Raw genomic sequence first — 13,112 nt, 5'->3', positions numbered from 1 at the left:
TGATGACCCAAAAGTCTTCCTCATGTTCCCAAAGCTGTAACTTTTTTTTTTTCATTTTCTGAAAAAAAAGAGAAATTTCTATGTGTGTGGCATTGCCTTCTATTTTTTATGGGGAGTAAAGGGATGGTGAGTTCGGTTCAGGCCTAAATTCTTCTCGGGATTGGGTCCTTAGTCTTCACCCAATCCCACGAACCCCTTCCTTTTTCTCTCATCTATAAATTGACCTCCTACCCTCTTCACTTCCTCTAAGCCCCCACAAACTATAGCCTTGGGTCATGACTTCCCATCTTCCTCCTCTTCTAATCTTCTCCCTCTCCCTCCCTCCCACCTCCCTCTCTCTCTCTCTCTCTCTAGTTGGCCCTCTTTGTAGTCTTCCACAGCTTTCTTGAACTGCATCCATCCTTGAAAGGGAGGGGCTTCCAATTGCAGTTCAATAAAGCTGTGGGAAATTACAGAGAGAGACCAAAGAAGCTGAAGAAGTTTATCACCTCCATTCATCTCTTTAGAGGTAGTCTGTTACATGCTTATCCCCCCTCTTGCCCTCCCCTTTTCTTTCAAATACATGGTAGGGAGAATTCAAAGCACTTGTAGCAATCAAAGAATTATTAGATCTCATTTCATCTTTTGTTCCACCAGTCCTTGGATGTGGTATGCGTGCAGTTGTGGATGTTTTGTCTTGCTAGAAGGATGGGAGCATCTCTTTCATCATGAAAGAAAGAAGATGCCCTCATGATGAAACTTCTAATCAAAACTTTTTTTTCCCCTTCTTCCAAACTCTAATTATGCTTCTTATTTCTCATACTTCTTGTGCAGTTGATGGGAATTTATTCATGGATTTCTCTTTCGGTAGAGTTTACTTTCCATCAGTACAAGTGAGGTAAAGAAAAAATTCCAAGTAGAGTCATACAATCACGTACTTGCAGCCTTGCACTGAACTTTTCTTTCTTTTTATTTTTTTCTTCTTTGTTTTTTGTGTGAGTGTATGCAAAAAAAGAGTATTCACTGACATGGATTCCTGTCGTTTTACACAGTTATAATGCTCGGACTATCTGATGGTTTTTACCATATAATGAAAGCTATCAAAGAGAACAATCCCAAGATATCCACAAAAATAAAGCAGTCTTGTGGGATATGGCACATCCCTCTCTCTCTCTCTCTCTCTCTCTCTCTCAACAATGAAGCCAGATGAATCATTCTCTTCTTCCTTTTTTCTGATTCAGTAGAGGTACTTAGTGGCATTCCCAAGCACAAAAAGAATTGCTCTACAGTTGTGTTTGTTACCGGTATATGGAAGTCAAAATTTTGTGAATTCTAAATGCTACAATATGTGTATCATGGCCTAAAGATATTCAAATTTTCACTCAATTAAACCCCATGTATTTAGCCATTGTTTGGTGGTTCAAAGTGTATGGAAGGCAGCCAAACAAGTTAAAATTACACAATGGTTAAGTTGAGGTACTATGCAAATGGAGGATTGTTTGGGTTCAGAATGGGCTTTTGACAATGAAATCAGCATATAAAATGCACAGCATCTTTAAAGTGGGTAGCTCTCTCTCTCTCTTTATCATTCCTATTACAAACCCTTAGAAGAAAGGTTGGTTAATTATAGTATGGAACTAAGAAAGCAGAAAGCTTTCCACAATCTATTTCCATGGCCACTATTGGAGAATCCTTTCTCCCTGGAGACTACCGACAAACAGTGGGTCATTTTGGAATCTGCTTTATTAGTAGGTAGGTTTTCATTTTAGTTTCAACTACTACACTTTGAAGAGCCATTAATCATTAGATGGCTTCTGTTTCTCCCCCTAAAAAAGAAGACCCTAATCAACTAAGTACTTCTCAAGCAAAAAAAAGAACGAGCTAGATATTTTGCATTTGTTATTCATCAAGAGATACCGATATGATACGCATCGATATCACACCCTTTGTCGAGAAGAACTATACAATGGAATGAAAACTTATCTTGGAATTATATATGTGGAACTCAGAGCATGCAAATAAGCTAACATATGCATTTTACTTTTCAATATATCTCCTGTAAAGGAAAAGGCAAGGAGAAGGGACAGGAATGCACAATTGACTTTGTTTCATGAGAAAGATGGTTTTAAGGAGCTAGGGAAATAGTGGATCGAAGGTATACATAAAAAAACAACTATTACAAATCAGCAAAAGGAACTACTAGGTTAGCAGCCTTTTTTTATCCAGATCACTTGTAAAACATGCATTACTTCAGCAAGAAATCTTTAGTATTAGTGGAGCACCAAATTAGTTTTTCTTAAAGGATGTTCCTAATTTGAGTTTTGAACAACTGAATTCTTCCAAGCCATAGATTATATTCCATCATGATACAAATTAATGAGCCATGCTTTGTTAAAAGAGGAGTTAAGAAAAAAAAAAAAGGCTAACAAAGAAAGCACAAGCTTTGCAATTACGATTCTTCTTCTCAAACTAATAATTCTCTTTCCACTGTTCGCACACCTTTTTGCTCCTTCTTTTGGCATGTTTTTACCACATCTTCTCGATGGTTGAAGTTGTGTTGATCTAAGACTAATTCACATCCAATTCAGTCCAACCCATTGCCATCAATAAGAAAAGCAAGACTGGCATACCATAACCTATCGAATTGTTAAAAGGTTCCTCAAAGAAACATTGATTGCAATAGAATGGACTCGACTGTCATAGGTTCCTCCATGTGCTTTAGAAATGGAAAGCACACCATCGGTGGTTTGATAAAAGAAGATATGGTTGATGACAATGATTTTAGAAATCTTGTATTAGGATCTATCATGAAAATATAAGCAGCAAAATATATTGTTTATCTCTTTGCTAAAAAAAAAGGTTTACCATAGATGTTGAGTCCATTAAATAGACTGAAATGTTTGATGAAGAGATTTTTTGACCGGCTTTTGAATGAAGAAATTCACAGCAAGAATTGGGGATAAAGCATTCAAATCATGTTCATTATTTTTGTGAGACATGAAGTTTATTTATGTCAATATGAATTGAAATCTCCATTCAAAATTGAGCATTTGTTTATTTAGAATGTTCTGGGGTAAGGCTTATTGCTTTTAACAAGATCCGTAAATTCTGAAATGAGTGGATCAAATATTGACCATAAAAACTATTTGGAGAAGTCCAAAGGACTAGCCTAATTTGAGCCACCAACTTAAAAGAGGGCTAGATGTGCATGAGATCGCCACCCAAATAAGTATAGATTCGCCACCAAAGAGGGGGCGAGCATGTTACCACCAAAGCGCTTATCTCTCTCCTTTCATGCGCAGAATCACCATGCTATGCATGCACTTAAGTGTGCTGATGAAGATGCGGCATGTGTAAAATCGGTGAAGATCCAACTCTTCTCTTGTTTTTTTTCTTTCTTCACCTAATATACTACTACTATCTTTGGTCCACTTCTCTCTCTCAACTATCCCAACAACATACCATGCTGCTATGCCTTCATCAAATTCACCATGAATGCTACCACTTGACCAGCATCCAGAATGTTATTCCCTTTCCATCTCCCCAATCACTTTAAGCATCGCTTTCAATCTCTCATCTGTCCCCCTTACCTTAAATGTCCTTCTAGCTCTATCCTCCATCATCTAATGTTAAGACTCTATCGAACTCTTTCCCTCTTCCTTTTTCATCTCTTAATTCCTCCTCATCATCATCTTTTCTTCTTCCTTCAGCATCCCCTCTACCTCCTAATCCCCTATAGCACCTCGGGACCAGCTGATTCTCTACTTATTTTCTTCTTCACCTTGCTAGGAAGCATTTCTTTCTAGCCCCTTCCTCTTCTTTTTGCCTTATGCATAACCTAATCGTACTAGCATTACCTCAATCTAGCATGACAGGTTTGGCTACCATGCACAGCCATCTAGTTAGCCTTGCCCTCTTTTTCCCCCTCGATGATTTCCTCCATTTCTCTCTCTTTGCAAATAGCCTGTTATAGCCCTCCAATTGAGACCTGTTAGGACCCATTCTGTCAATGACCACCCTCTCTTATACACTCTCTTTCTCTCTTTCTAATCTCCCACATCCCTTCCCTTAGGGTACATCACCCCTAATTTCCAAAGTTCCACTCCTTATCACCTCTATTTATTTCTTTGATTTTATTGGTCTTTATTTTGGATAAGGGAGTGATCATCCAGAAAAGAAGGGGATGAACATGGAGTTTACACTCTAATCTTTTGATTTTGATAAAACCTTAGCCTTGTCCTCCTTAGTTTAGGTGTATGTAGCTTAGACTAAGGTTAGGTTAGGGAAAATTAGGTTAGTTTTGAAGACCAAAAATTATAAAATTAGAAAATTTGATAAAAATCAAAGTTTTGAAAATTCAAGTATGCAAATTTCAAGAACAAAATTATTTTTAGTAAAGAATATAAGGCTTGATCCAAATAAACTAACTTGGCCTGGACCTGATAAACCACTCAACTCACTTTTGCAATGGTCAGGTACGTGCTTGGTACATATGGAAGTGGTGGTAGGCTCTTGATATGAGTCTTCCTTCAACAACTCTTAATAGGAGTTGGAGTTCTAGGAAAGGATTAGAGGCTATGAAATCCTAACCTCCCTTCTAATTGACAACTCTTTCCCTCCATGGCTTTTCCCATCACTGAACACTATCAATTTTGCTATTGATTTCTGTGGTTATGGTGTCTCCTATCCTTGCAATGCCACTCTTATCGAGGCCTTATCAGAATGCATTATTAATGCTATCACTTTCACTCATCCTAGCACTCCAATGAATCACTATTGTTGGCTAGAATCTTCAATTGAGAGGTTGCCGAATTCCAACAAAATCCACATCTCCTATTTCATGATATCCTCCCTTGCGTTAGCTTTCTCATCCATATTTTGAAGTTGTACCCTACCACCGAATCTAGCCGTGCTTCTTCTTGACACTTGATTATCAAGTAGCGAAGTTTAGTCACCTACGAGCTACTAAGGCTCGATTCAATGCCAAGCACTGCTTGACAAGACCCTTATTTTCTTTTTTTATTTTTTCTTTCTGATGGCCACATAACATCATTGCTACTCATCACCACTCTGTTGTGCAGACGAACTCTAGTACGTGAGACAAAGAATACACCAACAACACACCAAAGAGGAGCGGTTGCAAGGATCCCTCTTTGAAGATGGCGGCTAGGGTTTAGGCATGCAAAACACAAGAGAAGGAGAGAGAGAATGAGGGAGAAAAATTATTGTATTAGTTTCACACAAAATATATTATCATACATGATTTATATATCTTAAAGTTTCCACACAAATCCTAATAAATCCTAGTTGAAAAACTTTTTTGGCTAAATCCAATATATGAAAGCACTCACTGAGTCTATGTCTCACATGCTCTCATCCTTTGGATTTATTTTCGGTCCAAACTCTTGAGTTAGCCATCCTTGAAATTCATAAACCCGAGCCCAAGATCCTAGGATCAAAATCTGATCCTAGATCAAAACAGACTCCCGTACATCTTCAGCCCACATGAACTGGGTCAGCTTAACTAGGACTAGGTTGATCCAGTTCTCAGCAACCTATAGAAATCTCGAATGATGCACTGTTCTATTCCCAATTAGTCAACTCAGCTGGAACAGAGTCGACCCACCTAGACTAAGTCAGCTCAGTCTGGCACTGAGTTGACTCACTTTTTGTGCCATGCTAAAACATCGAGACTCCTCTCTCTCGGCATGCCCTGTGACTTGATCGATCCATTTTTAAACTGAGTCAACCCAATACCCTGAAACTGCTCTTCCACCACAGTCTTCAGTCCTTCCTTGGTATCTTGCTCCACTTTGTATTCTTAGGTATCCGGAGCTCCGACCAAGCCCTTCGAAGTCCTCGCCGCCTAAACCTTGAGCCCATGGAAGCTATGCACCACCTCCACCCTAGGACAACTCCTGTTCTAGTGAACCAGGAGCCTATTAATCTAGCTCCACCTGTGACCACCTTCAAGACTATAGGGGCACCACAGAATCCCTACAATCTCCACCTTGGTGATCCCCGCTCTTCACCAGGCTCCGATCCTCTACACGATTTGGCCAATGAGAAGTGAAATTGATTGTGCAGATTTTTTCACCACCGCAATATACCTCAGCCTTGGAGCTATTCGAAAGACTGCCACCGCCTCCCTTATGGCTAAAAACCTTGTCCTGTGTCTGGGCACCTCTTTTGTAAGTCCTTCTATCAGTGGCTAAACCCACCATTGATCCAGCAGCTGCATCCGCTACTGCCATCGTGACTCCACCTATCACAATACCTAGTGACTCCATCCATCACTGCTCCAACGGCTCTGACCACCGTTGCTCCACCTACGACTCCAGCAGCCACAATTCTAGCGACGTAGTCCATGGCTACCCGTCACTCCCTCAGTGGCTCCGATCATTACTGTTCCAGTGTCTGTGACCACCACTGCCCCTGCAACACCCATCACTATAGCATCGAAAACTCTTGGAATGACTGCAGCTCTACTCCCCTGCCTCTGACCCTCCTATGGCCCAAGCTGATGGAAAATATGTTCCAAAGCCAATTGTCAGCCCGTAGACGGTGGTGCTAATTGATGTAATTATATATAAATTAATTAATAAAATATTTATTTGATAATTTTTTATCATAAGCTTGCATATTTTCTATATCAAACTTCTGTGTTACGATGAAAGTCTTTAGGACTATTTTAAATCGAAAATAAAAATTTATCATTTAGTCCTTAAATGAGTTTGTGACCAAATGATATGCTGTTACTAGGACGATAGACATATCAAGTATAGGTCGTTGTGTGCCATATAGGTTGGTTGTCCTCTTAATTAAGAAATGTGGAGATTCTGGTATGGCATGCAGGTGAAATATAGGAGTATATTTCATTGAACGTGATCAACTCTGGAGCATTCTGCTGTCAAAAGTCACTCCAAAGGGATATGGGTATAAGTGTCCCTCCGACCTGAGATCACCATGGTGACTAGCAAGCAACTCATCGTGTTTTGGTGCCGGACTTTCTGAATTTCTAATTCAAGATCGGAAGATTTCTGGACATAGTCAAGTACTTGTGAAGTCAGTGCGTGAGTCAAGATAGAATTGACTACTCCAAGAGATTGGAGAGAATACTTTATATTTTAATTTAGTAAGATCTTAGCCAGGGCAATCTTTGTGAGGAGTCACAGGATTTATTAGGTTGAGATACATAATGGATGCACTGTTAAGAGTTGACAGTTTAAATTCTAAGTCATTCTAGCATCAAGGGTCAAAGAGATGAATTATACGATAACTATATCAAAATAGGTTCTTGAGTGTTGCTTTGCATACATTCAGCCTGTCCGAATGTTAGGTACTTTTGCTAGATGGTGACTCTGATTGGTACAAAAATTTATTCTTATACTATCAGATTATATTCGAACTTATGGGGTCACATACATTAGAAGTTTCTCTCCAATCACATGGCTAATCTAAAGAGTCTCAATGGACAGAGACTTTGATGAAGAGTCCCACTGGATAGAGACTCTGGTAAAGAGTCCCACTGGACTAGGATTCTATCATTAATTTAAGATTAATCAGTGATTAGATCACTAATTAGCTCAATATGATTGAGCATTAAAGTCTAGATCAAGTCTGATTGAATTGAATTCATTTAGGTCAGGTTTGAGATGACCTGATCGGTTAAGAGAGAAATGATCTTGATTTGATATGGTCTATGGCTCAATTAATTTATTGATTTGATCAGATTTAATTGAGATTGCTGGAGCTTAATTAGATTAGATTCATCATATTTTATTTGGATCTAATTAGATTATGTTTGAAAGAAATTCAATTGGTTAAACCCTAGAGTCTCAGATGAATGGAGCTCTCTCTCTTACGCCACCCAAAAGGTCTCACGTCTTTTCTCATCGCACAAAATTAGTTTGTATATGAGAAAATCAGAAGCTAACACTTCTTTTGTCGCTTATTAAGGATAGGATTTGGTTGATTTTGAATTAAATTCAAAATAATTTAAATTTCAACCTAAAATTCTATCCCTATCCTTCCACACGATGGCTTCTTGTGAAGGCACCTATTGTGTGCGACAAAAGAAAGTGTTCCTAGTTATTTTTCATGCCCAAATTTCTCTGGTAAGTCCCTCTTTAGGTCAGATAAGGGTGAGAAAATAAACTCTAGCTCTTATCCTATCTAATCTAGTTTGTACGATAACCATAAAAAGGCTACAATTTTGTATGCCAACTCATGAGAGCTTTTCATCGTGAGATACCAGAGGAAAAGAGGAGCCAAAAACCTTCTTTGGGGCATGAGGTTTAGATGGGCTTGTATCTTCTTTGGCATAAACAAAGGAGGAGACCGATCTTCTCTTGGGTGAGAGACCTAGAACTGTTCTAGGATTTTTGGGTGAGAAAAAAATCAAAGAGAAGAGAGTCTTCATCAAATTTTTCTCCACCATCTAGCATCCTCCTCTGATCCATCTTTGACATTGAAAAGGTCTGAAATGATTGAAAGAAGAGATCAAATCAGATCCACCATCAGAAGTCGACTGCGCGAGCTAGCACTCCCGTGGAGGGCTGATTGATCCGAGGGCTTCATATGGACCATCCGTAGAGGCCGGATGCTTGTGCGGCTGTGAGTGACCAGAGAAAACTTTCAGATCTATATTTTTGATCATGAAGTTTGACTATCCATGCTTAGATATTGGACTCGAAACCATAGAAGTGGTAGATTAGATCTATTACTAAATACTATTTTTGGTTCATATGCTTGTCATTTTAGATTCAGATTTTTATGTATATAAATTTATGTCATAGATCCGTTTGTAAGAGTTTTAAGATTAGATCTTATGCATGTATTTATAGATTAAATAGTTTAATCTAATGTTCTTCTGTTAAAAAAATTTTAAAATGCATGCATGAAACTCTAGTGCATCCCAACAGGTGGAAGCCTCCTCATAGGTCCCTAAGTCCTCCATCGCCACTGTAGCATCAGCCTCCGATGCATACACTTTTAGGCCAACTCCTGGTGCTCGCTGATTGTTGCCTGAGCAACTAAGAAACTCCATCTTCCTCTGCACCTCCCTGCCTATAGTCCGTGCCATAGCCATGGGCCTTTTCATCACCCATGAAGGAACCTCTCTCTGGTGCTCCTCCTCCTTCATGTATGGACACACCAATCCTCCGTGCTCCACCTCCCTATGATCCGACCACCCTACAACTAGTAGATCCGATAAGCATATCATCAACTATCCAATCTGCACCGACTAGACCTCTGATTGATCTTCCGTAGCTGAAGCAATCACCTCAGTCTTCCTAGACACAACAGATCCCTCCAATTGGTACAAACAACTCCTCAGCCTCCTCTCTCTCATCACAATCTTATCATCCTTGGAGATATTCAGAACCCTTGAATTACTTCTGAAAGTGCAGCCCTTTTCATCTAAGTTCCTAAGTGATACTATGCTCCTTCTGAGATCTGGGACATGATGCACATTTGTCAATATTCGCATCCTCCCGTTAAACATGCTCAGCTTGATGGAACCTACTCCTGTAACACCACAAGAGCTTCCATCTCCAAGTATCAGTTGCTGCCTCTCATCCATCTGTGTGTAAGAAGTAAACCATGCTCGGTGACGTGTACAATGATAAGAGCTAGCTAAGTCTAGTATTCAATGATCTGCCTCCTCCCTGTGTCCAGCCGACAACATTAGTAAGTCATCTGATACATCACTTTCAGCCACTGCACTGGATGACTTTGACCTAGAACTTTCTCCTTTTTCCTTCTTTTGTGGACAATCTCTTGTCAGGTGCCCTAACTTTCTGCACCTGTAGTACCGTACCTCCCTATTACCCTTTGGAGATTTCTGCCTCTCCACTGCCTCACGTCTATCTTTTCTCCTCCTAGGCTTCTCACTGGCCACCATGGAATCCAAGAAAACCCCCATACTACTTCTCACCATTTCCTCCCTTTGTTCGTTCATTCGAAGAACCGATACTATCTCCTCATAAACCAGTATCTCTTTTTCGTACAACAAAATTGTCACTAGCAGATCAAAGCTCTCGGATAGCGAGTACAGCAACATTAGAGACTTGTCCTCCTCCTCCAGAGCCACACCCAAATTGAGTAAATCGATACTCAACTAGTCAAATCGCTGAACATGCCCTAGTATATCTCCACCTTCTTCCATCCGAAGGCTATAGAGCTGTTTCTTCAACGTGAGTTTGTTGCACATGTTCCTTCCTTTGTGCAGGGTGTGCAACCTTGATCATAATCCCTTGGATATCTTTTCTTTCAGTATACTATACAACATCAAATCAACCAAACACCATCGAATCAGTGAATAGACTTTCTTCTCTAGAGAACTCCAAGCCCAATCTGTCATCCCCTCTGACTTTTCCTCCAAGGTCAGATCCAGCTCCTGCTGAACCAACAGATCCTCCACTTTAGTTCTCCACATCGAAAAGTTTTTCTTTCTATTAAATTTTTTAAAATCGATCTTCATGCCGCTGCTCATAATGTCTCAACCATAATCATAAACAACATTGATCTGATTGAAAGGAAGAATACCTTGATAGAAAAATCTAACGAAGACCCTCACTGATCTCTTCAACAGTTCCTGGCATTTTCTTCCTTCTCCATGCTCCATCTGGCTCTGATATTAATTATTGTGCAGACGAACTCTAGTACGTGAGATAAGAAATACACCAGCAACACACCAAAGGGGGGCGGCTACAAGGATCCCTCTTTGAAGATGGCGGCTAGGGTTTAAGCATGCAAAATAAGAGAGAAGGAGAGAGAAAAGCTATTATATTAGTTCTACACAAAATATGTTATCATACATGATTTATATACCCTAAGATTTCCACACAAATCCTAATAAATCCCAGCTAAAAAACTTTCTTGGCTGAACCCAATATATGAAAGTACTCATCGAGCCCATGTCTCACATGCTCTCATCTCTTGGACTTTTTTTAATCTAAACCCTTGAGTTAGTCATCCTTAGAATTCATAAATCCGAGCCCAAGACCCTAGGATCAAAATCTAATCCTAGACCAAAATAGACTCCATACATCTTCAGCCTACATGAATTGGATCGACTCAACTGGGACTGGGTCGATCCAGTTCTCAGCAACTTATAGAAATCCTGAATGATACACTTTTTGTTCTGTTCTCAGTTACTCGACTCAGCTGGGATTGAGTCGACCCACCTGGACTGAGTCAGCTCAGTCTGGCACTGAGTCGACCTACTTTTTGTGCCATGCCAAAATATCGAGACTCCTCTCTCTCTGGCACACCTTGCGATTTGATTGATCCATTTTCAGACTGAGTCGACTTAATGCCTTGAAACTGCTCTTCCACCGTAGTTTTCAACCCTTCCTTGGTATCTCGCTCTATCTTATATCTTCAAATATTCAGAGCTTCAACCAAGCCCTTCAAAGTCCTCACCGCCTGAACCTCGAGTCCGTGGAAGCTGTGCACCACCTCCATCCTAGGATAACTTCCATCCTAGTGAACCAGGAGCCTATCAATCCAGCTCCATCTATGATTATCTCCAAGACTATGAGGGCACCACAGAATTTCCACACACTCTTTGACCATCTTTCAACCTCTACCACCGTTAGGTCTCATTCTTCCTCTTCTCTTCTTTTAGTTGAGAAAGAAGCCTTCATGATTCTCTTTATATTTTTCTTAGTCTCTCTCTCTCTCTCTCTCTCTTCTCTTCCTCTTTCTTTTTTTATATTGTTTTGTGGTCCTAGTGGAGGATCCCAAACTCCTACTTTGTGGACCACTTGAGGGTCTTAGACTGGCATTGTTGCGACCCCCAATGCATCGATCTCCATCCTGGCCTTCATCAAGCATCCTTAAAACTCATCATTAACAATCTCTATCATGCTATCTTTAACCTAATTGAACTCTTGCTTCATGATCTACCAGTTGAATCATCTAGATCTTAGCCACCTAAGCTACTAGACTCTATTATTCAATCAGACATATCCATTTTCTCTCTCTCTCTCTCTCTCTTATATTTTTCTACCATCGAATATAATTGCCCTATAATTTTTTTGATTATTGGTTTCAATTTTGTATATATGCAATCAATTGATAGGAAGATGCTAAGTAGGAGAGGTTTATGCTTTAGTTCCTAAATTAAGTTGTGGACTAGTAACCTTTAGTTGAATTGATTATCGGTAGAGGTAAGGATCTTTATGCATGAACACTATATATATATATGTGTGTGTGTGTGTGTGTGTGTGTGTGTGTGTGTATGTGTGTGTGTGTGTGTGTGTGTATATATATATATTGTATACAAATTTCTATATCATGTATCGATGAATTTGTTTTGCATGAGATCTGAATAGCTTATTGGAAGGTTGCATAGAGTTCCAATAAATATTGTATCAAATAATTAGGACACTTAGATTTGCATTAATTCTAAAAGAACCTACACAACACCGTGGGGACTAAATTAAATTTCAATGCATCTTTCCACACACAAATTGATGGACAATCAAGAAGAATCATTCAAATCTTGGAGGATATATATATATTAAGGGCTTGGGTCTTGCACTTAGGAGGCTCTTTGGATAGTCACTTGTCTTTGGTGGAGTTTGCCTACTATTAAGCTAGCATTCAAATGGCTTCTTTAATTTGATGTGTTATATGGAAAAAAGTGCAGGCTTCTTATTTGTTGGGATGATATTGGTGATAAAAAATTATGAAAAAAATATATTTTTGTATAATAAAGTTTGGGTATACTAGTAATCGAGTGAATAAAATTTTGAACTTGTCAATTTGGTCAATAAAGTGGCAACAATGATCAATTTCAAAAAAATGGGCTGATGGAGCTCAACGCTATTTGTCCGATTTGTCACGTGACCCCACGTACACACTAATGAGTTTTGATATGGTGTAGAACTTACTGACATAGTCAAAAGATGTTGACGTGGCTTCTAATATTAATAGAAAGAATTATTTGTGATTCGAATGAATGGCCAAGGCCCTCTTTTTTTCCCATCTTTCCATCGTCCTCATCTAGGGCTTCAAGGAGCAAGCAAGATTAATGGAGATGGAAAGGGAAAAGCAAAGGAGAAGCCATTCTTTATAGGTATGAACTCAAAATTCTATGCTTTCTCTTTCTTTGGTCCCTT

The 13,112-nt window shown here is 39.4% G+C and overlaps 1 long non-coding RNA gene across 1 annotated transcript; it reads left to right on the top strand.

The window, feature by feature from the left end:
• The first annotated feature begins 264 nt into the window (after positions 1-264).
• On the top strand, positions 265-1,324 carry LOC105033560 (uncharacterized). Its single transcript, XR_830004.4, has 3 exons — positions 265-508; positions 814-877; positions 1,032-1,324. It is a non-coding gene; the product is annotated as an uncharacterized lncRNA (long non-coding RNA).
• Positions 1,325-13,112: the final 11,788 nt, after the last annotated feature.

Source organism: Elaeis guineensis, chromosome 1, assembly GCF_000442705.2.
Source record: "Elaeis guineensis isolate ETL-2024a chromosome 1, EG11, whole genome shotgun sequence".
NCBI lineage: Eukaryota > Viridiplantae > Streptophyta > Magnoliopsida > Arecales > Arecaceae > Elaeis > Elaeis guineensis.
The sequence above is the reverse complement of the archived record's forward strand: the minus strand, read 5'-3'. Positions and strand labels throughout refer to the sequence as shown.